Source organism: Gorilla gorilla, chromosome 13, assembly GCF_029281585.2.
Source record: "Gorilla gorilla gorilla isolate KB3781 chromosome 13, NHGRI_mGorGor1-v2.1_pri, whole genome shotgun sequence".
Classification (NCBI taxonomy): Eukaryota; Metazoa; Chordata; class Mammalia; order Primates; family Hominidae; genus Gorilla; species Gorilla gorilla.
The window spans coordinates 58,366,616-58,390,117 of record NC_073237.2 but is presented as its reverse complement, the minus strand read 5'-3'; the positions used below and the strand labels follow the sequence as shown (position 1 = coordinate 58,390,117).

Sequence of the window (23,502 nt, the reverse complement as noted above, 5' to 3'; positions counted from 1 at the left end):
TCTTACTTTCTCTCTCATTTTTAAAGAATAGTTTTTCCAGATATAGAATTTTTGGTTGACAATGTTTTTCTCTCAGCCTTTTAAATATGTTGTCCCACTGTCTTCTGGCCTCCATGGTTTCTGAAGAGAAACTGGCTGGTAATCTTACACATGAGTATCCCTTATACATAGTGAGAAATATCTCAGTTGTTGCTTTCAAGATTTTCTTTTTGTCTTTGGCTTTTAACCATTTGGTTATAGTGTATCTCAGTGTGAATCTTTTGAGTTATCCTGCTTGGAGTTCATTGAGTATTTTGAATGTTTAGAATCTTGGTTACTAATCAAATTTGGGACATTTTTACCATCATTTTGCCAAATATTCTCTCTGTTCCATTCTCTCTCCTTTCCCTATAGGACTCTCATTGTCCACGTGTTGGCATGCTTGACGATGTCCTACAGGCCTTTTAGACTCTGCTCATTTTTTTCCTATTCTTTTTGCTTTCTTTTCCTCGGACTGGACCATTTCAATTGACCTATCACTGGTTCTTGCTTCTGACTGCTCAAATCTGCTACTGAATCCCTCTAGTGAATTTTTTATTTCAGTTATTCTACTTTTCAACTTCAGAATTTCTATTTGGTTCCTTTTTATAATTTATATCTATTATTTCTATTATTGATATTCTCTATTTGCAAAGACATAATTTTCATGGTTTCCTTTAGCTGTTTAAATATATTTAAGACAGCTGATTTAAAGGCTTTGCCTAATAAGTCATATATCTGGTCTTTCTCAAGAATGATTACTGTCACTTTTTAAAGTCCATACTTCTTTGTTTTAGTATCTCATAATTTTGTGTTGAAAGGTGGACATTTTGCACATTATAATACAGTAACTCAGGAAATTCAGTTCTCCACATCCCCATGGTTTGTTGTTGCTGCTTGTAGTGGGTTGTTGTTATCTGTCTGTTTAGTGACTTTTCTAAAGCATTTTTCTACAGTCTGTATTCTTTGTTATGTGTGGTCACTGAAGTCGGTGTTCCATTAGCTTAGTGGTCAGCTAGTGTTATGACAATGATTTCCTTAAACAACTAGAGCCAAAAATAGAAGCTGAAGAAAGAAAAAGAAAAATTATTCCCCTAGTGTTTTCAGATTGGCTCTGTGTTGGGACATGCCTTCAACGCATAGCAAAGCCATTTACAACTCTGCTTTGGTCTTCACTTCCTGCTTGCATGGAACTTGAAAGTCAGCCAGAGGTGAAAGCCTGGGGTCTTCTCAGGACTTTTCTGAACATGTCTACCTTCCTAGCAATGAGTGTTGTCTTCTTGATTCCCCACTATATGTGGGAACTTTTCAAAGTCCTTATTCCCCTCATGTATCTCCTTTTCTAACCTCTTTCTTCCCTGGCTTTTTTGATATGTCTATTGCTTGTTCTGACTGTTATCCCTTGCCCCAGGCTGCTGCAGCCAATACTTTTACCTTTTAATGCTTTTGGCAAATGCCACCTGAGAAGCCATGCCAGCCCTGGAAACACTTTGAATCAGATGAAACAAAGGCAACTCGTCACACTAGTCCTTAAGGGAGCCCCCAGACAGGCTGAAACACACAATCACAATTATTTGAGAAAAAGGTCCATTTAGTCCCTCTGGCACTAGCAGCATGCACCTGGAATATGGGCGACCATCTTGATAACTGCCATTGATCTGGGGGATAGCAGATGAGGGATAGCAAGTAGGCAATTTAAAATGCCACAGCACTCTCTTCTGCAATGCATCAACTTCTTCTTTCTTCATTAACTTTTCCATGGCTGTCATAAGCTTTCGACTATATGCAGAGTTCTGTGAAAGTTGATTTTGACAGTTTTCGCCAGCTTATTAGTTGTTTTTGTGGAGAGATAGACCTTGAAGTTCCTTATTCTGCCATTTTTGGTGACATCAATTGAAATAATTCTACAACTGACTTGATAGATAAGAATATGTTTAATTTTGCAAATGTTCCATGTGTGCTTGAAGGGAGTACGTATTCTCTACCTGTTGTATTGTGTTATTTATATATCCATGTGTCCCAGCTCATTGTGTCAACCAAAATTTCTATATTCTTCTTAATGCTTTTCCTGCTTGACAACATTGCTAAGACATAACAAATTTCCCACTAGGATAATAGATATTTGTATCTCTCTCTGTAATTACTTTTATTTTCATTTTATGTAGTTAAGACTGTGTTAACAGGTGTTTGTGGGTGGGGATTTATTTCTTCCCAATGAATTTAATTTTATCATTATTCAGTAGCCTCTGTTTTGTTTTGTTTTGTTTTGTTTTGTTTTTGAGATAGTGTTTCACTCTTGGTCTATGCCTAGGCTAGAGTGCAGTGGTATGTTTAAAGCTCATTGTAGCCTTAAACTCCTGGTCTCAAGCACTCCTCCTGCCTCAGCCTCCCAAGTAGCTGGGACTACAGGCATGTGCCACCATGCCTAGCTAATTTTTAATTTTCTTTTGTAGAGACAAAGACTATATTGTCCAGGCTGGTCTCAAATTCCTGGGCTCAAGCAATCCGCCCACCCCAGCACCCAAAACACTGGGATTACAGGAAGGAACCATCATGCCCGATGTATTGGTCAGGGTTCTCTAGAGAGACAGAAGTAATAGAATAGATATATAAAGGAGTTTATTAGGTATTAACTTACAGAGTCACAAGTTCCCACAATAGGCTGTCTGCAAGCTTGAGGAGCAGGAGAGCCAGTCTGGGTCTCAAAACTGAAGAACTTGGAGTCTGATGTTCGAGGGCAGGAAGCATCCAGGACAGGAGAAAGATGTAGGCTGGGAGGTTAGGCTAGTCTCTCTTTTTACATTTTTCTGCCAGCTTTATATTCGCTGGAAGCTTATTAGATTGTGCCTACCATAACTAAGGGTGGATCTGCCTTCCCCAGTCCACTGACTCAAATGTTCATCCCTTTTGGTAACACCCACACAGACACACCCAGGATTAATACTTTGCATCCTTCAATCCAATCAAGTTGACACTCAGTACTAACCATCACACCTGACCAGTAACTTCCTTGTATCTTTAGTATATGTCTCTTTAAAACAGCGTTACATGGATCTTTTCTTTTCAAGTCTAAGTATCTTAGCTTCTTCGACTGGCACCTTTAGTCCATGTAATGAGATTATTGATATATTTGTGTTAAATCTATCATGCTTTGTTTTTTCTCTTGGTATTACCTTTACTATGCTTTTTTGTCTCTTCTTTCTTGATTTCTGCTGGGTAGACTGCTATTTTTTTCTCATTCTGTTTTTCTCCTCTAATCATTTGGAAGTTAGTTATATGTCCAATTTCTATTATTCTGAATTTTTTCTAGAAATTTAAAAATGAATACAGAGCCCAAAATTCAGCAATATTTTTACCCTCTTCCTGAGCAATACAATATACTTGAGAACTCTCATTCCTATCATCATCTCTCCAGACATATAGGCTATTTTTGTAATGTATTTAGTTCTAGTTTGTTTTTCTTAACCTTACAAGATATTATTGTCAGTATTTACCATTAATATGTCTTAGCATTATCTCAATATCTATCATACTTTTTATTCTTCAATTCTGCTTATATCTCAGGCCTACCATTTGGGTTCACCTTCCTCCATGTGAAGTATATCCTTTAAATTTTCATTTTTTAAGGTCTATTGGTAGCAAAACATCAATTTGAACTTTCTTCCTTTGGGAATAAAATTGTGCAACCAGAACAAGTATATGTCTATGAGTCAGCAAAATTTTAGACAGTCACCCATATACCTTGCATCTACCCTGAAAGGAGGAAGTTAATAAGGCAGATTTGGGATTTGGGAAGTAGTGGGGTTAGGGATGAAGAACTATAAAAGTCATAAAACCTGGGGTAACCATATCTCAGTGTTTTCCTATTATTCTGGTCAAATGATTAATGACATTCTTTTCATTCTCAAAAATTTATGATTCAGATAACAAATTATATGGTTACTAGAATAAAGTCTGTACGACCTAACCCTTAGTCGTCCTGCCTTCTAGAGCCATGCTTTCATCTTCATTCAGCTAGCTACTTGAACAGCATGGAGTAACTTGTGGCAGTCCAATATTACCATTGAGAACAACCAGAAAGGCAGATCAGGAGAGAGCTGCTGAAGCACGAAGGATGAGGGGCTAAGATTCCATGGAGAGATTAGCTAACAGTAGTTAGCTACTTTTCACAATAGTTACAAGAGCATTGGCCAAGGCAGGGAATCTGTATTTTACCAAGGTAGGAGGTCACTGCCAGGAGACAGAGAAATCACTGTTGATTGGTGTTGTGGGAATGAAGAGACAAAATTGGAAATTGGAAGGGCCAAGCCCCCAGCAAGAAGAGAGGGCTGGAGAACTGAACCTACATATAATGAGTTTCCTCTTCAAAACACTTGCCGAATTATGCAGCTGCATGGGGGGCAAAGGCAAAAAAAAAAAAAAAAAAAAATCAGCCTCTTAAAAGCAGAGCTGTGGTTTTAGCAGCCTTTTTGGTTTTGTTCTTGTTTCATAAAGAGTCAAGAGTATAGTTCATGACTGCTGGGAGAAAATTGAATAATTTTTAGAAATTGTTTCATCCAGGCCACAGTGGCTCACGCCTGTAATCCCAGCACTTTGGGAGGCCAAGGGGGGCAGATCACGAGGTCAGGAGATTGAGACCATCCTGGCTAACACGGTGAAACCCTGTCTCTACTACAAAATACAAAAAATTAGCCGGGCATGGTGGCGGGCACCTGTAGTCTCAGCTACTCAGGAGGCTGAGGCAGGAGAATGGTGTGAACCTGGGAGGCGGAGCTTGCAGTGAGCTGAGATCACGCCACTGCACTCCAGCCTGGGCGACGGAGCGAGACTCCATCTCAAAAAAAAAAAAAAAAAAAAAAAAAATTGTTTTATCCAAAAAAGAGCATAAGCCAGGGGGACAAAATAGCAGAGAAAAAAAGCAAGATAGTAGAAGCAAATTCAAATATATCAATAATTACAATAGATGTTCCAGTTCAAAGACAAATTATTGTCAAACTGGGGAAAAAAAACTGTATACTACTTATATGTGACACATCTTTAATGTAAGGACACAGAAAGTTTGAAAGAAAAAAGATGAAAAGAGATACACTATGTGAATACTAACCAAAAGAATGTTTGCAAAGCTCTGCTAATGGAGAAAGCAGACAAATGGACAAAGCAGACTTTAAGGCATGAAGCATAATTAGAGATAAAAAGGGAAATTTTTGAAATAATGAAGGAGGGTTCAATATACATAATAAAGATACATTATTCATCCTTTGTAATTTCCTCAGTATTTGCAAGAATTCCCAGAGTAGAGTATGCTAATATTCCCTTGGCTGTTACTTGTCACCCCTCCCTCCTATTTATTGCACACAGCTCAATTCCTGATTCATTCTTGTCATGTTGGCATCCTGTCCGCTTGCTTCACTGCTTTATCCAAAGGGCAGACATAGCCATCTTTCTTCATTACTCACAAATGCAACACTATGGCTTGTAGCAGATGATTGCTCAGGTTTGGGGATGATTAAAGGGGATTACTGCACAGAAAATGAAACAACTTTAAACAAGATAACAGAGTTCCTTAGTTGTTTTTTCCAAAGGGGACTCCATCATAGTCACATTTTCCCAAGCCTGGTCAGCCATCTGTTGCTGTCTCATTTTCTCTTTCCCCTGGATTCCAGAACCCTAACATTCTATCCTTCAACATGCCATGAGAAAAACTAAAAAATTCCTATTTCATTTTACAGTAAACTTTTTTCTGGGGCCCCTTTGTTTCAAGTTCACCCTTCTAATCTTGTAGATTGAATGGATGTAGGGGCTTGCTAGGGTAACAGTCCATTACAATATCCTTCTAAGTACAGCAGCAGTCTTCCTTCCAATGTGTGATCTTAGGATGTGGAATCAGTCCAAGTCTTAAAAGAGCATTACTTCATCCCTTTATTTTCTGCTACAGATGCCAAACGAGATGGAGAGAGGGTGAGTAGGAGCAAAATTTCTCATGAGGTAAGAAGAACAACTTCTCATGGGATCTATAGTACAGGATTTGCTTTTGTGATAAAGTATTATCTTCTGTGAGATTTTTGAGATAAATAGAAAGAAAAGATGAACAGTGGGGAGCAGGAAAGCCCGTCAGATATGTTGGAATACAGAGTATTTCAGAGCTTTTATTTGCAGACGAGCTGCTTATTACTGATAGGCCAAAGGGGGTCGCAAATTTCTATTATAAAGGAATTTGGAAGAATACACTGATCTCTTAATGAAGTTTGTAAATTAAGAAGCCAACGGCCAAAAGTGAATATATAAATGGCAAAATAATTTCAAAATGAACAGTGCTGAAGTTGAAGTTTAGGAGTTCAACTCCAAAGAGAGCCAAAACATAAAGTTTAGGGGCAGAAGAAGAATCATAATTGCTGGTTTAAAATATTCAGATGGAGGGAGGACGCAGAAAGTAATGAGCCTTAGATGTTGACAGAATTGTAACTCTGTTGGCTCTTTACATGAGATTTCAAGCCTGCTAAAATCTCACCCGCCCAGATCTCCCTTCTAAGGCAATTTGGGTCTCTGCCAAACTTTGGTTAATAAAAAGAGTCTACAGACTCCTCCGAACACAGAGCTGCAGCTCTTCAGGGAAGAAATCAAAACAAGATCACAAGGTAAGACTGAATATTCTGGGAGATTTTTAGTCAGATTTTGCAAAGTTAAACCTTGGGAACCATGGAGAACTGTGTTGTTTTTTTTTTTCCTGAAAAATAAATGATAAGGCCAATTTGTTATTATTGCTAATAGCAGTAAAAGTCAATGACAATAGCTGTTACTAACTTATAATTCCATTTGCTTTCATTTGGGTGATTCGTAAAATTAATAAATTGCTGAAAGAGATTGTAATAGTTTTTATAGTAAATTCTGCCCCCTCCATGAAACTTTATTTTATTTTATTTTATGTTTTTTAAGAGATGGGATCTTGCTCTGTAGCGCAGGCTGGAGCACAGTGGCGTGATCCTAGCTCACTGCAGCCTCCAATTCCTGGGCTCAAGCAATCATCCCATCTCAGCTTCCCAAGCAGCTGGAACTACAGGCACACGCCACTATGCCTGGGTAATTTTTTTAGTTTATGTAGAGATAGGGTCTTTGCTTTGTTGCCAGGCTGGAAACTTTATAAAGCAAGTTGATAATTCTACTTCTAACTCCTAATGCTTACTCAAGACAAACATGCTTGCAATTGTTTACAAGTGGTTTTCAGTAAAAGGGGGACATCGCTAAGTGTGGTGGTTCAAGCCTGTAATCCCAACACTTTGGGAGGCCGAGGTGGGTGAATCGCCTGAGGTCAGGAGTTTGCAGCCAGCCTGGCCAAGAGGATGAAACCCTGTCTCTACTAAAAATAAAAAAACAAACAAACAAAATTAGCTGGGTGTGGTGGTGGGCACCTGTAATCCCAGCTACTCGGGAGGCTAAGGCAGGAGAATCGCTTGAACCCAGGAGGTGGAGGTTGCAGTGAGGCAAGATCATGCCATTACACTCCAGCCTGGGTAACAAGAGCTAAATTTCATCTCCAAAAAAAATGATGGAAACTTTGAATAAAAAATAGCTTCACAAAGAGGATTAGAGATGCACTAAATGAAGTAGTTTGGAATTGTTCTTTAGTTCTTTTTTCTTAATGGGACCTGACCCTGGACTTTAATCTCTGATCTGCACAGACAAAACCAATTCACTGAAACCATGGCATGGCAGTGAAGAGTTTAATTGACACAGGGCCAGCCAGCCATGCCACAGAGGATTCAAAGTTGTTATTCAAATCTCCCCAAAAATTTGGAGGCTAGGGTTTTTCAAGGTTAGTTTGACGGGCAAAGGGCTTAGGGGAATAGGTGCTGCTGATTGGTTGGGAATAAAATCACAGGCATGTGAAAAATGGTCCTCGTGTATGCACTGAGTCTATTTCTGGGTGGGAGCCACAGAGTAGTCACTGGTCATCAGAAATGCAAAAGCCTGAACAGACATCTCTGAAGGTCAATCTTAGCTTATACAATAGTGATGTTATTTACAGTAGTCACTGGGGAAGTTGCAAATCTTGTGACCTCCAGAATCATGGCTAGTAATCATTTTACTATGCCTACATCTTAGCAGAATTCAGGCCCCTCTCAAACTCCTAACTTGGTGGTCTTTCATTATTTTTACCAAGGTGGTTTACTTCTGGTGAAGGGTTATTATCATTTAAACCATACCCTAAATTTCTCCCAAAGTTAGCTTGGCCCAAGCCCAGGAATGACCAAAGGCAATATGGAGGTAAAAGCATGATGGGGGTTGGTTATGTCAGATCTCCTTCACTGTCATAATTTTCTCACTGTTATTTCTCACTGTCAGTTTCAAATACAAGAATTGAGAGGTACCACCCCCTCAAAAATAAACTTTTGTGGAAAAACAAGGAATTGATACCCTAAGTGGAGAAATACAAAAGCTCATCAGTTTTGCTACTATTCTTCATTTACAGACTTTCCTTTGAAGATTGTTTTCTTTTCTTTATTCCTTGCTTTATGCCTCCTCACAATTTTCTCTGCCTTTTCTTTCCATACATGAATATATGCCTCCAGACTATTTTAATTAAGAAAATAGCACAAATCCAAAAGTATGTCCTGTGGCTGCATACAAGTCAGAGACTTGAGAGTGAAGTGTCTAGGGCAAAGACCCGTATTTCCTCCTCTGCACTGTGCTTCTCCTGCTGAAGCATCCTTCTATGCCACACTGGGGTCCTATACTGTTTCCAACATTCTTACTTATTGCTTCTCAAATTTGTCTTTTGAATACTTAATGCTCCTCTTTTGATTTCCACCCAGAAAATGTACCTCTCTGAGTTCAGAAAACTTCAGAATCCTCTATTTCCCAAAGTTTAGGATGATTGAACTGAATCACACAGCTCGGTATTGTCTGAAACAGTTAAGAACTTCTAGCACAAGCATCGCACTTTCCTCAGCTCATATTTCACATTTTCTCCATTCTTCTCTGAAAGGATCCTGGACCTTCTACCAATCTTTGATTGGTTACTTCATAATTGATTTCTTAAGCAACCTAGATGTTTATCTCTTTCACATCATTGTTTAGCTTACAGTATCTACAGCCAGAAAGCACCTCTTTCCCTTTCCCATTTATAGAGAGAAAATAATCCTGAGGCAAACTTTCACTTAGGGGTTGAAATAGCCAGAACTGAAAATAATGGAAGAGATTGAGAAACAGGAAATGTCACTCTTGGCCAGGGTTTCCCAGTGATTAAGAAAATAGAGCTTACAACTAACTTCGGGGAAATAGGCATGAAATTCAATTGTGAAAAGTTAAGCTCCATCAGGGAATTAAATCATTACAGGGAAATACTGAAGAAGGGTCAGCATTGAGAGAATATATATATGCATATATATATATATACACATATATATTCTCCCTATATATATATTTTTTCTCCCTACATATATATGTCCCCATATATATATACCCATATATATATATATTCTCCATATATATATATGTATGTCTACATCAGAAAATATATATGTCAGTAAATCTGATACCATAAGGGTTTTTCTGGAGATGTCAGTCAGACTGTGCCAAAATCAATGTATCTTTCAGTCAAGTTGAAATTTTGGCAAACATGGTGGAAATCAAGAGGTTCATTGGAATTCACCTTCTTTGTATCTCAGTTTGTAGCAGGAACATTTAGAAACATTAAGACCAAATATAAACTCCTGGAACAGCAGAAAGAAATGGACCTTAATTCTATCAACAACAAAATGATTGGGTTGGGTTCAAGAACTTCAGGAAATCATGGTAGAACCTCTAATCTCTTCGGTTTCCTGTAGATTCTCTGGTGCTGATGTCTGCAAGCAAAAGTAACTTTTAAGGGGACACAACCTTAGTGGGCCTCAAAAAGTTCAGGCAAAGTTCAGTATGCAGGGAGTGGTAAGGGGGAGTGAGGAATTGGGGGCGCTTCCTCCCTATAGCGGACTCCTGGCACATGCTGCTCATGTTATTATCGGTAGATTACAATATACCTACGAAGGTATTTATTTTTGTTTTGTATTTTTTAAGTGAAGAGTGCAGTATAGCATAACAGTAAAGACACAAATTTTTAGAGGCAGTCAGGCCTCCAGTCCATCATCCATCATTGACCAGCTGTGTAATTTTGGATCTTACTTAACTTTCCTGAGCCTGAATTTTTTTCTCTTGTGTAAAATGTGAAACAAACAAGCAACAAAATCCCACTCAAGACAGGTGTTGTGATGGGTAAAACAAGTTAGAAGCAGTCATCAAAGGTAATTTATTAATCACTGACCATTTACTAAAAGTGAGACATTTATCTTCCACATTATCCCTCACAGCACCTCTGTGAGGTAAATATTATCTCCATTTATGAAATTGAGACAGTGGGATTTGAAAAGATTGCAGTACTAACCCAAAATCATAAAGTCGGTAAATTTCAGATCAGAGATTAAAGTCCAGGGTCAGGTCCCATTAAGAAAAAAGAACTAAAGAACAATTCCAAACTACTTCATTTAGTGCATCTCTAATCCTCTTTGTGAAGCTATTTTCTTATTCAAAGTTTCCATCATTTTCAAATATGAAAATATTGATGAAGTGACATTAAAACCTTCTATCTATTTCCTTCAGGGCTACATTCACCTTTTGCCCTAGGGAAAGAGTTCCTGCCAGCCATTGTTCTCTTCTGTAACTTTTTTTTGCCATTCCCATTGCTATTTCCAGAACTAAGGAGAAGTTCACCCACCAACTTGGCTGAGTGCTTTACTTTTAATCAGCACCCAGTTTACATCTAATTCCCCTCCATTTTGAACATTCCATAAATTAAATGATTGTCATAATTTTCCCTAGCCATATTAGTGCATCTGAGACGTTTTGCAATGGTAAGAATGTTTTGCTCATTATTTCCGACATAGTTCCTAGCAAAGATTCAATATTTCCTTAGAGTTTAACAGAACTTCATAGTTTTGTGTGTCTGCTGTGCTCAAATCTCAGCCACTCTAACTTCTTAGCCTGCTGGCTTATTACTGGCAATTGTTTAAGAAATGCTATTTAAGCTGTTTGTAATTTCTTTTTAGGGGACTACATGCTTTTCTCCACTTGTTCTTTTCTTTGGAGAATTATTAGACCCAAACATGAACTTCCTCAAATCTGAATTTATTAGTTCCAAAGTTTTTCCTCCCTAAATTTTATTTTTCCATTATCTCTTATACATATATATTATTTGTCCACGTTCTTTAGCAATCCTGTTTAACAATACTTGATCAGTAGTCAGCATAACTGCTTCATATTTGTAAATTATTGTTATTGTTATTATTATTATTATTTATTTTTGAGACAGAGTCTGTCACCCAAGCTGGAGAGCAGTAGCTCGATCACAACTCACTGCAGCCTTGACATCCGGGGCTCAGGCTATCCTCCCACCTCAGCCTCCTAAGTAGCTGAGACCACAGGCATGTGCTGCCTCACCTGGCTAATTTTTTTACGTTTTGTAGAAATGAGGTCTCACTATGTTGCCCAGGATGATCTCAAACTCCTGGGCTTAAGTAATCCTCCTGCCTCAGCCTCTCAAAGTGCTGGGATTACAGGTGTGAGCCACTGTACCTGACCCATAATTGTTAAGTTTCCTTTAGTAATATTTCATTCTAAACTTTTGAACAAGTTTCAGGCACAGAAATAAGTACCAATATTCATTCTGATGTAATTTAGTGACTATCTCCAGCTTCCTGTTTTTTCTCCCATAAGAAAAAAGGTCCATATTACCTGCACGTATGGTGGCATTATTTTTTCTTCACTGACTTATTCAAGAGCCATATGGTTTGTGGAAACTTAATCACAATTGTCAGTATGTGGTGGTCATTTAATATAAAAAATTAGATGCTATTAACTCAAAGGAGTATAAGCTGTTTTACAAAAAATGTTTGGAGGATACCATGCCTAGGACCTGACAGGTAATGCTTACATCTGGCTGTCCAATTATTATTACTTTCCATTATGTCAAGTGGAAGAATTTCTGCTCATTGCTATAAGGCCCATGAAAGCAGATTCAACATTTAGAAGCATTAAGGTCATTTGCACTGTGATGTGACAGAAAAAAATATTTTTAAGTCTTTATATTTCTTAATTCATAAAAGTATAAAACTTAGAAGTCTATTATTTTGTCAGCATCCAATTTTTTTTCTAGGCATTTATGGCAAAAGCTGGTAAAAGAGCATCTGGGTTTAGACCCGTTGGTTCTCCCTACTATCTAGGTGGAACCATGCAGCAACTAGTAACCTCTAGAATGGCAGTTCACTGTACATATTTTATGAAAAGTGTCTTGGCAAAGGAAAGGCTACCAATTATATTTATTTCTCTGTGCATCAGTGGGTACACTCAAGAAGAAGTCATATCTGTCCAGAGTGGGAAAATAATTTAGCCTTATCTTTGGGGAGAAGAGAGGTGTTTAACAGAGTCTTTTCATTTTAGTGGCTTTCACACTAAGCCCAGCTACCAGGTAAGTAAGGCTGAGCCAACTAAGAATTCCACAGAGAAATAATGAAGTCAGCAATTTGGGGAATAGCTGGAGTAGGAGTAGCCCATGAAGGAGGCAAAGTGAAAAGCTTGTCATACCATGGTGGTCAAGCTTCCAGACCTTTGACTTGCACAAGGCAGTTCTGTTAAAACTTTATGGAAATGAAATATCCAGGGTGCAGATTGTGGCTTATTTTATTCAGATAAATGACCAGGAAGTTTCATATCTATGAGAAGCCTCTGTACTCTTCAGTTTTAAATGGCTTGTAATAATCAAATTTAATTTCATCTAACAATGTTGTGTGTTAGCAGGCAGCCATTTGGTTGTACAAGAAAATCTCATGCTTTCTACCCAGGTGATATTCAAAATATTTAATAGCTGGCATGGCATTAGCAAAGAGAAATAAGAAAGGAACCAGCCTTGCAGCATACCAGCTAAATACCAGCATTGAGAGGGACTCTCATTTTGGCTTTTGACTATGCCAGCTAAGTTGAATGGTGTGGCAGTGAAAGTGTTGTGGAATATATTACATGCTTTACAAAACTTTTAATAACCTGTTCTATAATATCAGTTATTTCTGTCACTATTCAATAAGCATATCTCAAACATGAGGAAAAAAGCCTGCAAAAGTTATGCTTTCTGTAACTTTAGTCTTGGCACAAGGAAAAACTTTCACATATTTTTTGTTTTAGTCAAATTGTCACAATTTAGCACATGGAATCCCCTTTATACTAGCCCACTTGTTCTTTTAATATATAACCACAGAATTTTAAATAATGCATTCCTGCTTTCAGGCAGCAATTTCTTTTTAATTTTGAAAGTGTTGATGTTGTATTAACTGATTTTTTTTTTTACTTGGTAGCTACATTTGTTCCTGGAGGATAGGGAACAGTTGACTTTATGAGTAGAATATTAACTGAAGATTGATTTTCTTTCTTTCAAGCTTTTTAATTCAGAAATATATCATACACATAAACTAATATATGGAATGCATATGTAAGTGTAAGTTCTGGAGAAAAATAATAAAACAAATACCTGTGTATTTATCATCCAGTTTAAAAAATAGAATATTCCTTATACCTTTGAAGGCTCCTCTGTGTCACTACCTAATTGCATCTCCTTTGGTTTCCCCCAGAGGTAACAACCAAGAATTTGTGTTTATTTTTCCTTCCTTTACTTTAGGATTTTATGAAGTTTGATTTTCAAAGTCTTGGCAATTCATTTCATTTTGTCACTATTTGTCCCACAATGACTTAAGGCATGATTTACATGTATATGATATTCATAATCATTTTATAGATAAATTTATAAACACAAAAATTTTTTGTAAATGAACGTAATGATGTTTTACTGTTTTGCAAAAATAGAATAGTAATAACAGTACTATTACTGGTAATCTGCACTTTTTTTTTTAAAAGAGTACCTCAAAGAGTTACTTATAAGTTTTTAAAATCTTGTTCTGATACAAAAGATTTTCAGTTTATTTTTTCTATTTTTTGATATATCATGTTTTTCTATCATATATAATATTATTTTCTTGATTTTTAGCACAGGAATTTACATATCCATGTTATACTAAAATTTTCTTTAAAACATAACATTATTTAAACATTAAAATGTTTAAACAATTCAACCATAAAGATATTATTAAGGCAATGTCCAGAATACATTAGTTGTTTGCCATTTCTTTAAAGGATTTAGAAAAAGTCAATGCAGATTATACTTACATGAAAAATAAAGATAATTTATATCACTTATATACTTTTAGCTGCAACTGGGGAACACAGAACTGAACAAGGCTTAAAACTTAAGGACACTTTTTGCTCGCTTAATCAGAAGTTTAGTCGGGCAGTTTCAGAGTTGGTGTCAAAAATCAAGGATATCATCAAGGACTCAGGGTCTTCCCACCCTTCTACTCTACCATCCTCAGAGCATCTATGATCTCTCTTCATGGGAAAAAATGGTTAACCCAGCTCTGAGCATCAGATACTCAGAGGAGCCAAAGGAGTAGAAGCCAAGAAGCGCTTACTCCTCACATGCCCCTTATTTCAAGGAGAAAAATGTTCCCAGAAGTCCTAGGCCAACCCCTTCTCTTGGTCCTAAATTTTAGAGACTAAAGTCCTTCTTTCCCTATTTATATAAGCACTTAATTCATCCTTTCAGAAACTCCTCTTGTTATTCCTTGCTATTTCCTAAAGCTGCCTTCAGATGAAGGCTCCCAGAATCAATTCCAGTAGCATCTAGTGGCATATCTATGTAGTGGGAATAGAACTTAGGCACACTTTCACTGGCTCTAACTATATAACTGTAAAATCTGGAATAAATATCTTATTAATGTTTTATGTGTTTGAGAAATGTGCCACACCCAAATTAGCCTGCTTTTCTACAAAGGAACTAATTTAAAGATATATATTGCATCCTGTTTTGAAGATGGGTATCAAAATCCAAAGCTTTGCCATCTGAAAATCTCATGCTTCTCTTTCAAAACAAACAGCAAATCAGCTGATAGGATTTAGAGTACTGCCCAAAGAACTATTCTTGTTAGCATTTGTAATTAAGTCATGCAAACCACTTTAGGCTTTAGAATCTGGGTACTATTCCCAGAATCAAAAGTGACTTAATAGGCAAGTTCTCATCCTTGGTTAAGCAATCTGTTTGATTGTATTGTTGCCAATTTCAAATGCTCTCCTACTTTTTGGCATGTATTTGTGGTGAATTATGCATAGAAATAATTTTTCATGTATACATGCACATACATGGAATAGTATCTTTTCATGAACAAACAGGGTGATACATTTTGATATATCGGCATTACCTACCCCTGCAAACTGTTTTCCTTTGTGGATCTAAGGTATGAACTTTTCAGAAAACAATCCAAGCCAGGTCCAAAGCAGTGAACTCAGGCAGAATAGATTTTTTTTTTTTTACAGTTTTGTGAATTTATTTGATCTACTGACTCAGGTATATATAATACATGCTGTGGCTTGGCACCTGCCTTTCCCCTGTGTATTTCTCAGCAAAGCCTTTGTATATGCTGAGATTTGCACCCACCTCTTGTCACCCTCACCACCTTCTACAGAATGCTGTGCCAGAACTGATTTCCATGACTGAGATTTAATCACATTTTCTAAAACTTCCTCACACTACCCTCACACTGTGTTATAAGCTAGAAGGAAACAAATCAAGACTGCATCCTCTTACCCCCATCCAAAAAATGTGAGCAGTTTCATTGGTTCCTGGTGATGGGATATTGCCCTGTGTAAGAATGTATTCAAACAATTATTAAATTCTATACATGAAACATAAGGAATCACCAAAAAGTTCCATGATAAACTGAAACTCTACTTTTCTTCACATTTTATTTTTCTTTGTTGTTGGTGAATAAAGAAATGGCAGCAGGATAGAGGGAAGATCAGTCACAACTATTGCTCTGTGAGTTGAGAGACCTGAGTTCTGGTCCTGGCTCCACCACATACCCATTTACTAGCTCTGTGACCTTGGGGAAGACCCTTCGCTGGCTCTGAGTGGCACTTTCCTCATCTGTAAAATAAGGAGTTTTAGGCCACCTCTGCAGTTTTTAATAATGCTCAGTTGACTGCAAGAAGCATCTTGGTTCTGCAAATATCAAATGTTTATTTCACAAGTTCTAGGGCTACTCTAAGACTGTAAACTTCCATCCATATTGGACGGGTGATTTTTTTCCTCCTCCAAATAGTTTTATTGTCCTCAATGACTGACATTACAATCTTCTCTTTTCTCTTTCCTTTTGAAACAAGGTCTCACTGTGTCACCCAGGGGCTAGAGTGCAGTGATGTGATCACAGCTAACTACAGCCTGGACCTCCCTAGCTCAAGCGACCCTCCTACCTCATCCACCTGAGTAACTGGGACCATAGGCACATACCACCATGCACAGCTAATTTTTCTTTTTTACGTTTTGTAGAGATGAAGGCTCATTATGATGCCCTGGCTGATCTCACTTTTTTTCTTTAATATTCTGCAATTTCATAACTAATATATGAAGATGTGGATTTTTCTTCTCTCTCTCTCTTTTTAGAGACAAGCTCTTGCTCTGTAACCCAGGCTAGAGTGCAGTGACATAATCCTAACTCACTGCGGCCTCAAAGTCCTGGGCTCAAGCAATCCTCCCACCTCAGCCTCCCCACCAGCTGGGACTACAGGTGTGTGCCACCACACCCAGCTAATTTTTTTAATTATTTTTTTTGTAGAGATGGGGTCTCGCTATGTTGCCCAGGGTAGTCTTAAAACTCCTGGTCTCAAGAGATCATCCCACCTCAGCTTCCAAAAGTGCTAGGACTATAAGGCTTGAGCCACCACCCTCAGCCCTTTCTTTCTTTCTATCTGCTTGAAATTCATTGAAACTCTTGGATCTAAGGATTAGGATCTTTCAACAATTCTGGAATGTTGTCAGCCATTATTTCTTTAAATGTTGTTCCATCTCTGTTCTAGCATCTCCTTCTACCATTCCAAATAGTTATAAAACAGTCTCATTTTTCTTCCAAGTCTTTTACCCTCTTTTCGTATTTTCCACCTCCAAGTATCTCTGGATTATATTCTAAGGAATACTTCAGACATGTTCTCTAGGTCACTGACTCTTTTCACTTGTGTTTAATCTTCTGTTTAATTGAACCATTGAGTTTTAATTTCAGTAATATATCTTTTATGTCTAGATATTCTATTTGGATCTTTTTCAAATATACATGTTCACTGTTCATATTTTCAATCTTTTAGAATACTATCTAACAATATTAAAATCAGTTATTTCTGCTTGTTCTAATACACAAAGGCTTTGTGGCTTTCTGCTACCTGTTCCTTTTGTGGGTTCTCACCACGGTGTCTCGTATTCTCATTTGCTTTGCAAATTTTGACTGCAGACTACTCATTTGTCCTGAAGACTTTTCTGTGGGAATGTTTGGTGGTTTGTGTAGCAGCTGAGTTCTTCAAGATAAGACTTGTATTTGCCTTGGGGCACTGCCAACCTAAAACTACTTTATACTTAATTCTCTATTTCAGGCTTTCGGAAGCACACAAGTAGTTTGATTTCAGACTACAAACCCAGGTAGGGGCTGACTTGTCCTGAGAAGGTAAATTCTTAGAGATATGTGTTTCCTTCCAGCAAGGGCTGGAGTTGAGACAGACAAGGTTTCTGGATATTCCCTTCTGCCGAGTTTATTTATCTTGATCACCTTTCTATTGTGAATGTAGCCCTTTGAGAGTCCAGGTTTATGCAGCAGTTTACTGTTAGACTCTCCATCTTAGACATATCCTGAGCTTTATCTCCTGGTCCTGATTCTTTATGTAATTCTTCCTCTTTGTCTCTAGGATATAGTAGACAACTTTAGAAAAAAGCCAAGTTTGCTAGCCTCCCATTCATGCCCCCTCAATGTAGTTTGAAAAGATATTTAAAAATACATCTTGCAGCATTTTAGTTGTTTTTATCAGGAGGGCTGTTCATGGTAACTAATCCATTATTATGCTGGAAACAGCATATTTCATTAAATAACTTTATAATGAGTAAATATAAATGTAAACTTATGAAGCATATTTATATTAATAAGTTAATGATTTTGTCTTCTGTTATCTATTAGGCTTCCATGCAATATTCTTTTTTCAGAAAAGGATTCTACTCTTTACAAAGTTTTGAAAACTTCTTCCAACCATTAAGTGTAATGCTTTCTCCTTATAATGCTACTAAATCTTCTCTAGCTTGACTACCACTGATGGTATATGAACTGAGCCTCAGTCTATCACCCTCCTTACAGGGTCAAATAATTCAGGTGGAATGGGCCTAATGACATATTTTCAAACTTTTAATTTTGTTTTCTTACCAGTAAAACCTCTTCTACCTAGAAAACTTTCTATGTAGGGGTTTTCTGCTCTGGATGCAGGGGCTAGGGAGGAAGATCTGGAATGCAACGGATTTGGATTCCTCCACCCCTTTCCTGAAGTACCTCATGAACTCTGAAAATGTTCACTTGGGGTTTCAGCTATGAGGCCTTGGGCATTTACTTGATCCCTCTGTACCTCAGTTTCCTCATATATAAAAGAGGGATAATAATAATGCTACCCTAACAAGATTGCTGTAATAATTGAATAAGTTAAATATGTGAAGCACTTAGTACAGTTCTTGGCACATAGTAAACACTATATAAGGGCTAATTGTAAAAAATACAGGAGAGCTAGGCATGGTGGCTCATACCTCTAATCCAAGCACTTTGGGTGACCAAGGCAGGAGGATCACTTGAGGCCAGGAGTTCAAGGTTGCAATCAGCTGTGCACTTCAGTCCTGGTTACAGACCAAGACTCTGTCTCTAAAATAAAAAACAAAAACAAAAAAAGGGGAATTTTTATTTAACTCTACATGCTTTTGCTAAGTATTTCATACTCCTTTGAATTTTTACAAGATTCAGAATTTTTACATTACTTGTCCAATTTTATGTAAAATGCATTTAAAAAGTAAAAGAAGAAAATGATCTCAACTTTAGAGTTAAACTAAAACCAAAGGTCTCTATGTTCCATATTTTTTTTTCTTTTCCATACATTGCTTTCTTCTAGCAGTGAGAACTTTCTGAATCCATTAAACAACAGCCAGGCATGGTGGCTCACACCTGTAATCCCAGTGCTCTGGGAAGCCAAGGTGGAAGGATTACTTGAGGCCAGGAGTTCGAGACCAGCCTGGGCAACAAAGCGAGACCCTGTCTCTACAAAAATAAAAAATTAGCCGAGTGTGGTGGCACACACCTGTATTCCTAGCTACTTGAAGACTGAGGCAGGAAGATCCCTTGAACCTAGGAGTTCAGTGAGGCAATGATCATGCCACTGCCCTCCAGCCTAGGTGACAGAGCAAAACACTGACTCGAAAAAAAAAAAAAACAAAATCAGCTTTCAGATATTTGGGTACTAAAGAAAAAAACAAGTAAAAACAAAAAACCAAAAAATGCTGCAGACTCTGTGGACTTTTCTTTTCACTGTAATTTTGTGCTGCTGTAAGGTTAGTAGAAAGGAGAAGAGGAGATCACAAGGCTGAGGCAAAATTTGTGTGTTTTCTGAGGATGGTACCCTTTGTGTGAATAAGGGGCTAGTGCAGCTGCCAGTATAGAAGGGGCCCTGGGAGAAGGAAATAAATGGGCTAAATGAGGAACCTGTACAGGAGCACAGGAAAGAGTCAAGGAGGAAAATGCTGGCTTTCACATACCCTCCTTGTTTTGAAGACAAGGAAACTGAGACCTGGAGAGCTGTAGGGACTTGAGGGAAAGGAGAAAATCCTAGGTCTAAGCTTGGGAAGGGGATGCCAATCTACCTTTGCTTCTTCAAAGATTACTACAGACTTGATCCACTGGGGCCCTCAAAGTATGTGAGGCATGGGAGGGGGCCCAGAAGGAGAATAAAACAACTTGTACTGAATAATTTGAAATGTTCAGTCACACTAAAACTGCAGAGCCACAGGCCAGCTGGAAAGTCAGCTTTTAAAAATGCTTTACAAAGAGCACTGACCCAAGAACAAGAAGACGTGCATTCTATTAGACTGAGGCATTTAAGACTGTCATTTCTGTAAGTCAAAATGGTGAAGTAGTGCCAGCTTCATAACAGCTCAACCAGGGAATCTACCCCCACTGCTCTGCAGATCTTTGGGATTTGGGTAGGGTCCCCACATCTGTCTAGTGGATGATGCCTGCCTTACTTAGTTTATAGGGTTTCTGTAAGCACTGATCCAAATTACACGACATTTACTGAGTGCCTGCTGTGGATAATTTCTGGGGAAATAAAGATGACTAAAGCACAACCCTTGTTCCCAAGGACCTAGCAGTGGAGGAGGTAGGAAAACAAACAGAGTTGGATATATTATTATATATATAATAGATAAGGAAGGGAGAGAGGAAACTATAAAGTCGGCTTGATTGTGGGTTGCCAGGGAGATCAAAACATTTGAATTGGCCTCCAATAGTTAAACAGAGTTTCCCAGACAAAGGGATGAGGTAGCACTAGCGAGAGGAATAGTTTGAGCAAAGCCATGGAGGTGTGCAAGTGCATGGTGAATTGAGGAATGGTAAACAGTCTAATTGGTCTAAATGTAGAGAGTATGGAGGGAGGGGTAAGTAAGGTTGGAAAAGTTGATGGGGCAGGTAGTGCCAATGTATAGAAATGACTGGATAAGACCACATCCAGGAAAACCATGGCAAAGCACAGAAGTACTTTACAAGTGATAAGAACTGTTTACCTTAAAGACATAAAAGAAAGCTTCCCTAAAATCTCACACTATCCCTCCCTCTTCTCACGAGGGGTTTGGCTTGAGAAATAGATTGATCTACTAGGTATCTTTATAGAGTATTTCCTTTCCCTAGGAGAAGTGTTCTCCCCAGGGTCCAGGAAAGTGGCAGATGGAAACTTTCAGAGTGGTGGAGGGTAGGGGACAGGAAGTGATCCAGATTGGGTGAGGAAGGTGCTGTCTCATTATTCCCCAAACTTCTATCTTCCCTTTTTCCATATCATGTATTCTAATCTCCCTTAAGAAAGAAGTGAAACTGCTACACCCAAGGGAGTAGAGGATTGGTGTGACGCCCTCCCCTGTGCTCCCATTCCCCGCTTCTCCTCCACTTCTGCCCCTTTGCAAAATCTCCCAGAATGAAGTCATATTGTGTTGGCAAACTTAGTCATAATCCCCATTTCTTCTCCTTATCAGCCAGGACCTGTCTTCTTCCACTGATTCCACTGGTATTGCTTCCAGTACCCAGCAATATGTTCATTCATCCCACTATATCCTCATAGATCCTCTTCCCATTCAAGAGAAACCAAGCTTGACAAGGCCATGAATCAAATATAAGGTCCTGGGATTCAATTATGCCCCATTCTACCAATGTTCTCCATGAACTAAGAGAAAGAGCCAGATAGCCCTAATATCAGATTCTGGCTTTGCTACTTCTTACCTATGTGACGTTTTGCAAGAGCCACTATTTCTTCACTTCTAAAAGGGAGACAATCATATCCAAACTCCAGAATCACAGTGACATTGGAGATAATATACGTAGAGCATCAGTCTTACAGAAGACGCCAAACATTGCAGCTACTACTATCATCATTATCATCATCACCACAACCACCATTATTAAGCATCTGAATTAATGCAGACTCCTGGCTGGTCTCATCCCTTCCCTCTTATTGCCCTCCATCTGTTTGTCACATGATAGTCACAGCACTAGTTTAAAAATAAAAATCAAATCACATCCTATGTTACTCAAAACCCTTCTTTGGCTTCTCAATGCACTCTGAATGAAATCCAAGCTTCTTCCTTTGGCCTCCAGGGCCCAGCCCAACCAAGCTTCTGTCCCCTTCTGTCTCCAGCCCCTTCACATTATGCTCTCCCCATTGCCCGCTCTGCTCCAGCCACACTAGCACTCTCTGTTCACTGAGCACTGCGGCTTCTGTCCATCTCAGGGCCTTTGCCCCTGAAGTTTTCTCTTCCCTGTGTCTCTTCCCTTTCATATGTTCCTCACGCCCTTTGGGTGCAGTTTAAATGTCACCTTCTCTGACTACACTACCTTAGTACCATTCTACTTTATCTTCTTTACCAGTCCAATTCTTTTTTATCACTGTTCATTAATAACATATTTGTACAACTATGTGAATAACTTCTATCTCCCCAATAGAAAGTAAACTCCAGGAGGGCAAGACAGTTTGCTTTGTTCAGTACTGTATCCCCAGCACCTAGCCCAGTACTAGAAGCAGTATTTTATTTATTAATGTTTTTAGGCAGCACTCCATGCTGTAGTACAAGCAAATGCAAATCCAACATCATTTGTGCCCTCAGGATCTCGAGGAGGTTAGGATTTCCTTACAATGATTCCCAGTTGTGTCTCTTTTCAGAGAATTTACTCTCTAGGACATCAAAGGTCAAACTTTCTCTTTTCTGTATTATCTAAATTTTCCATAATGAGTATGCATTTTTAGTAAGAATTTCTCATAAACTCAGCATTGCAACAAGACTCATCACAGCAAATCAATCTGATTAAATGAATTTATTTTGAAAGTAAAATTCACAATAAAAGAAGAAAGTCCAACAGCCAACTTAACATTCTTAAAGGTATTAGCATTTAAAAGTGGGAAATTGCTAATCAAAGAGCATTGTCTGACATATAAGAGGTTAGTGATTCAATAAATGATTTTCCAGCTGATCAGATGTAGATAATATGACAATGTGAAATGAAAAAATTCATGCAGCACCCCATGAGTTAATGATGGTGGAATACATAGTCCTTGGCATGTAAAGGGTGCTCAATATTTGTTGGATGTAAGTTTCTGGAAGATTTCTTCAGCCAAAGAGAAAACTATGCAAATTTGCATCTTTGAAAATGACAGTACCTCATATATTTCTCACTGTTGTTGTTGTTCAGAGGTGAATGACCAACTAAGAAATTTCTATTTAAATTATTTTATTTAATTATTATTTCTTGACAGACTAAAATCTTTCAGGTTGTTTCCCTAATTTAAATGTATGTCATTTCCTCTGGGATGTTCCCCACCCACACACAAGCATACTCCTTACTCTTTCCCTCCTTTTCCTTCAAAAGCACTATTTCCTATGATTATCTAAAATGTGACTTTCCCCTGGTGATGCCATATTCTTAAAACCCACTCCATTTTCTTGTGTGCACATTTCCCAGGGCTAGTAGAGAAAGCCTTTCTAACCCCATCCCCCACCCTGGGCGCAACTACTTAAACTAATGTTTTTCCTTTCTGGTCACTAGGGACCCTGACCTCCTTTTCTGTTCACTATTGCCTCTGCTGCTGTCACCCTTGGTGATTTCATTGCTGTTGTCACCCTTAGTGACTGCTTTGACTCTTTAACACTCCTCAGCAGTTCACCCAAAAAATCTCATTCTGACCACCATCATCATCAGAACATCTTTCTCTCTAAGATAAGGAACACTGGAATTCTTCTGTTTATGAACAAAC

General features: G+C 38.2%; 2 protein-coding genes across 4 annotated transcripts in view; one reads left to right on the top strand and one right to left on the bottom strand.

Annotated features, from left to right (window-relative positions):
• The window catches only part of RANBP6 (RAN binding protein 6), a 404,812-nt gene that overhangs the window by 198,131 nt on the left and 183,179 nt on the right, over positions 1-23,502 (bottom strand). For 2 of the 3 annotated variants that reach the window (XM_055350597.2, XM_055350599.2), the window contains one exon: positions 18,752-18,863. The exons of the other annotated variant lie outside the window; for it this stretch is intronic. The gene's annotated coding sequence lies outside the window, so the exon portion shown is untranslated. The remainder of the gene's footprint in view (positions 1-18,751; positions 18,864-23,502) is intronic. 3 annotated transcript variants of the gene reach the window in all.
• The window catches only part of IL33 (interleukin 33), a 42,566-nt gene continuing 25,018 nt past the window's right edge, over positions 5,955-23,502 (top strand). The window contains exons 1-2 of the mRNA XM_004047786.5: positions 5,955-6,003; positions 6,535-6,653. The gene's annotated coding sequence lies outside the window, so the exon portion shown is untranslated. The remainder of the gene's footprint in view (positions 6,004-6,534; positions 6,654-23,502) is intronic.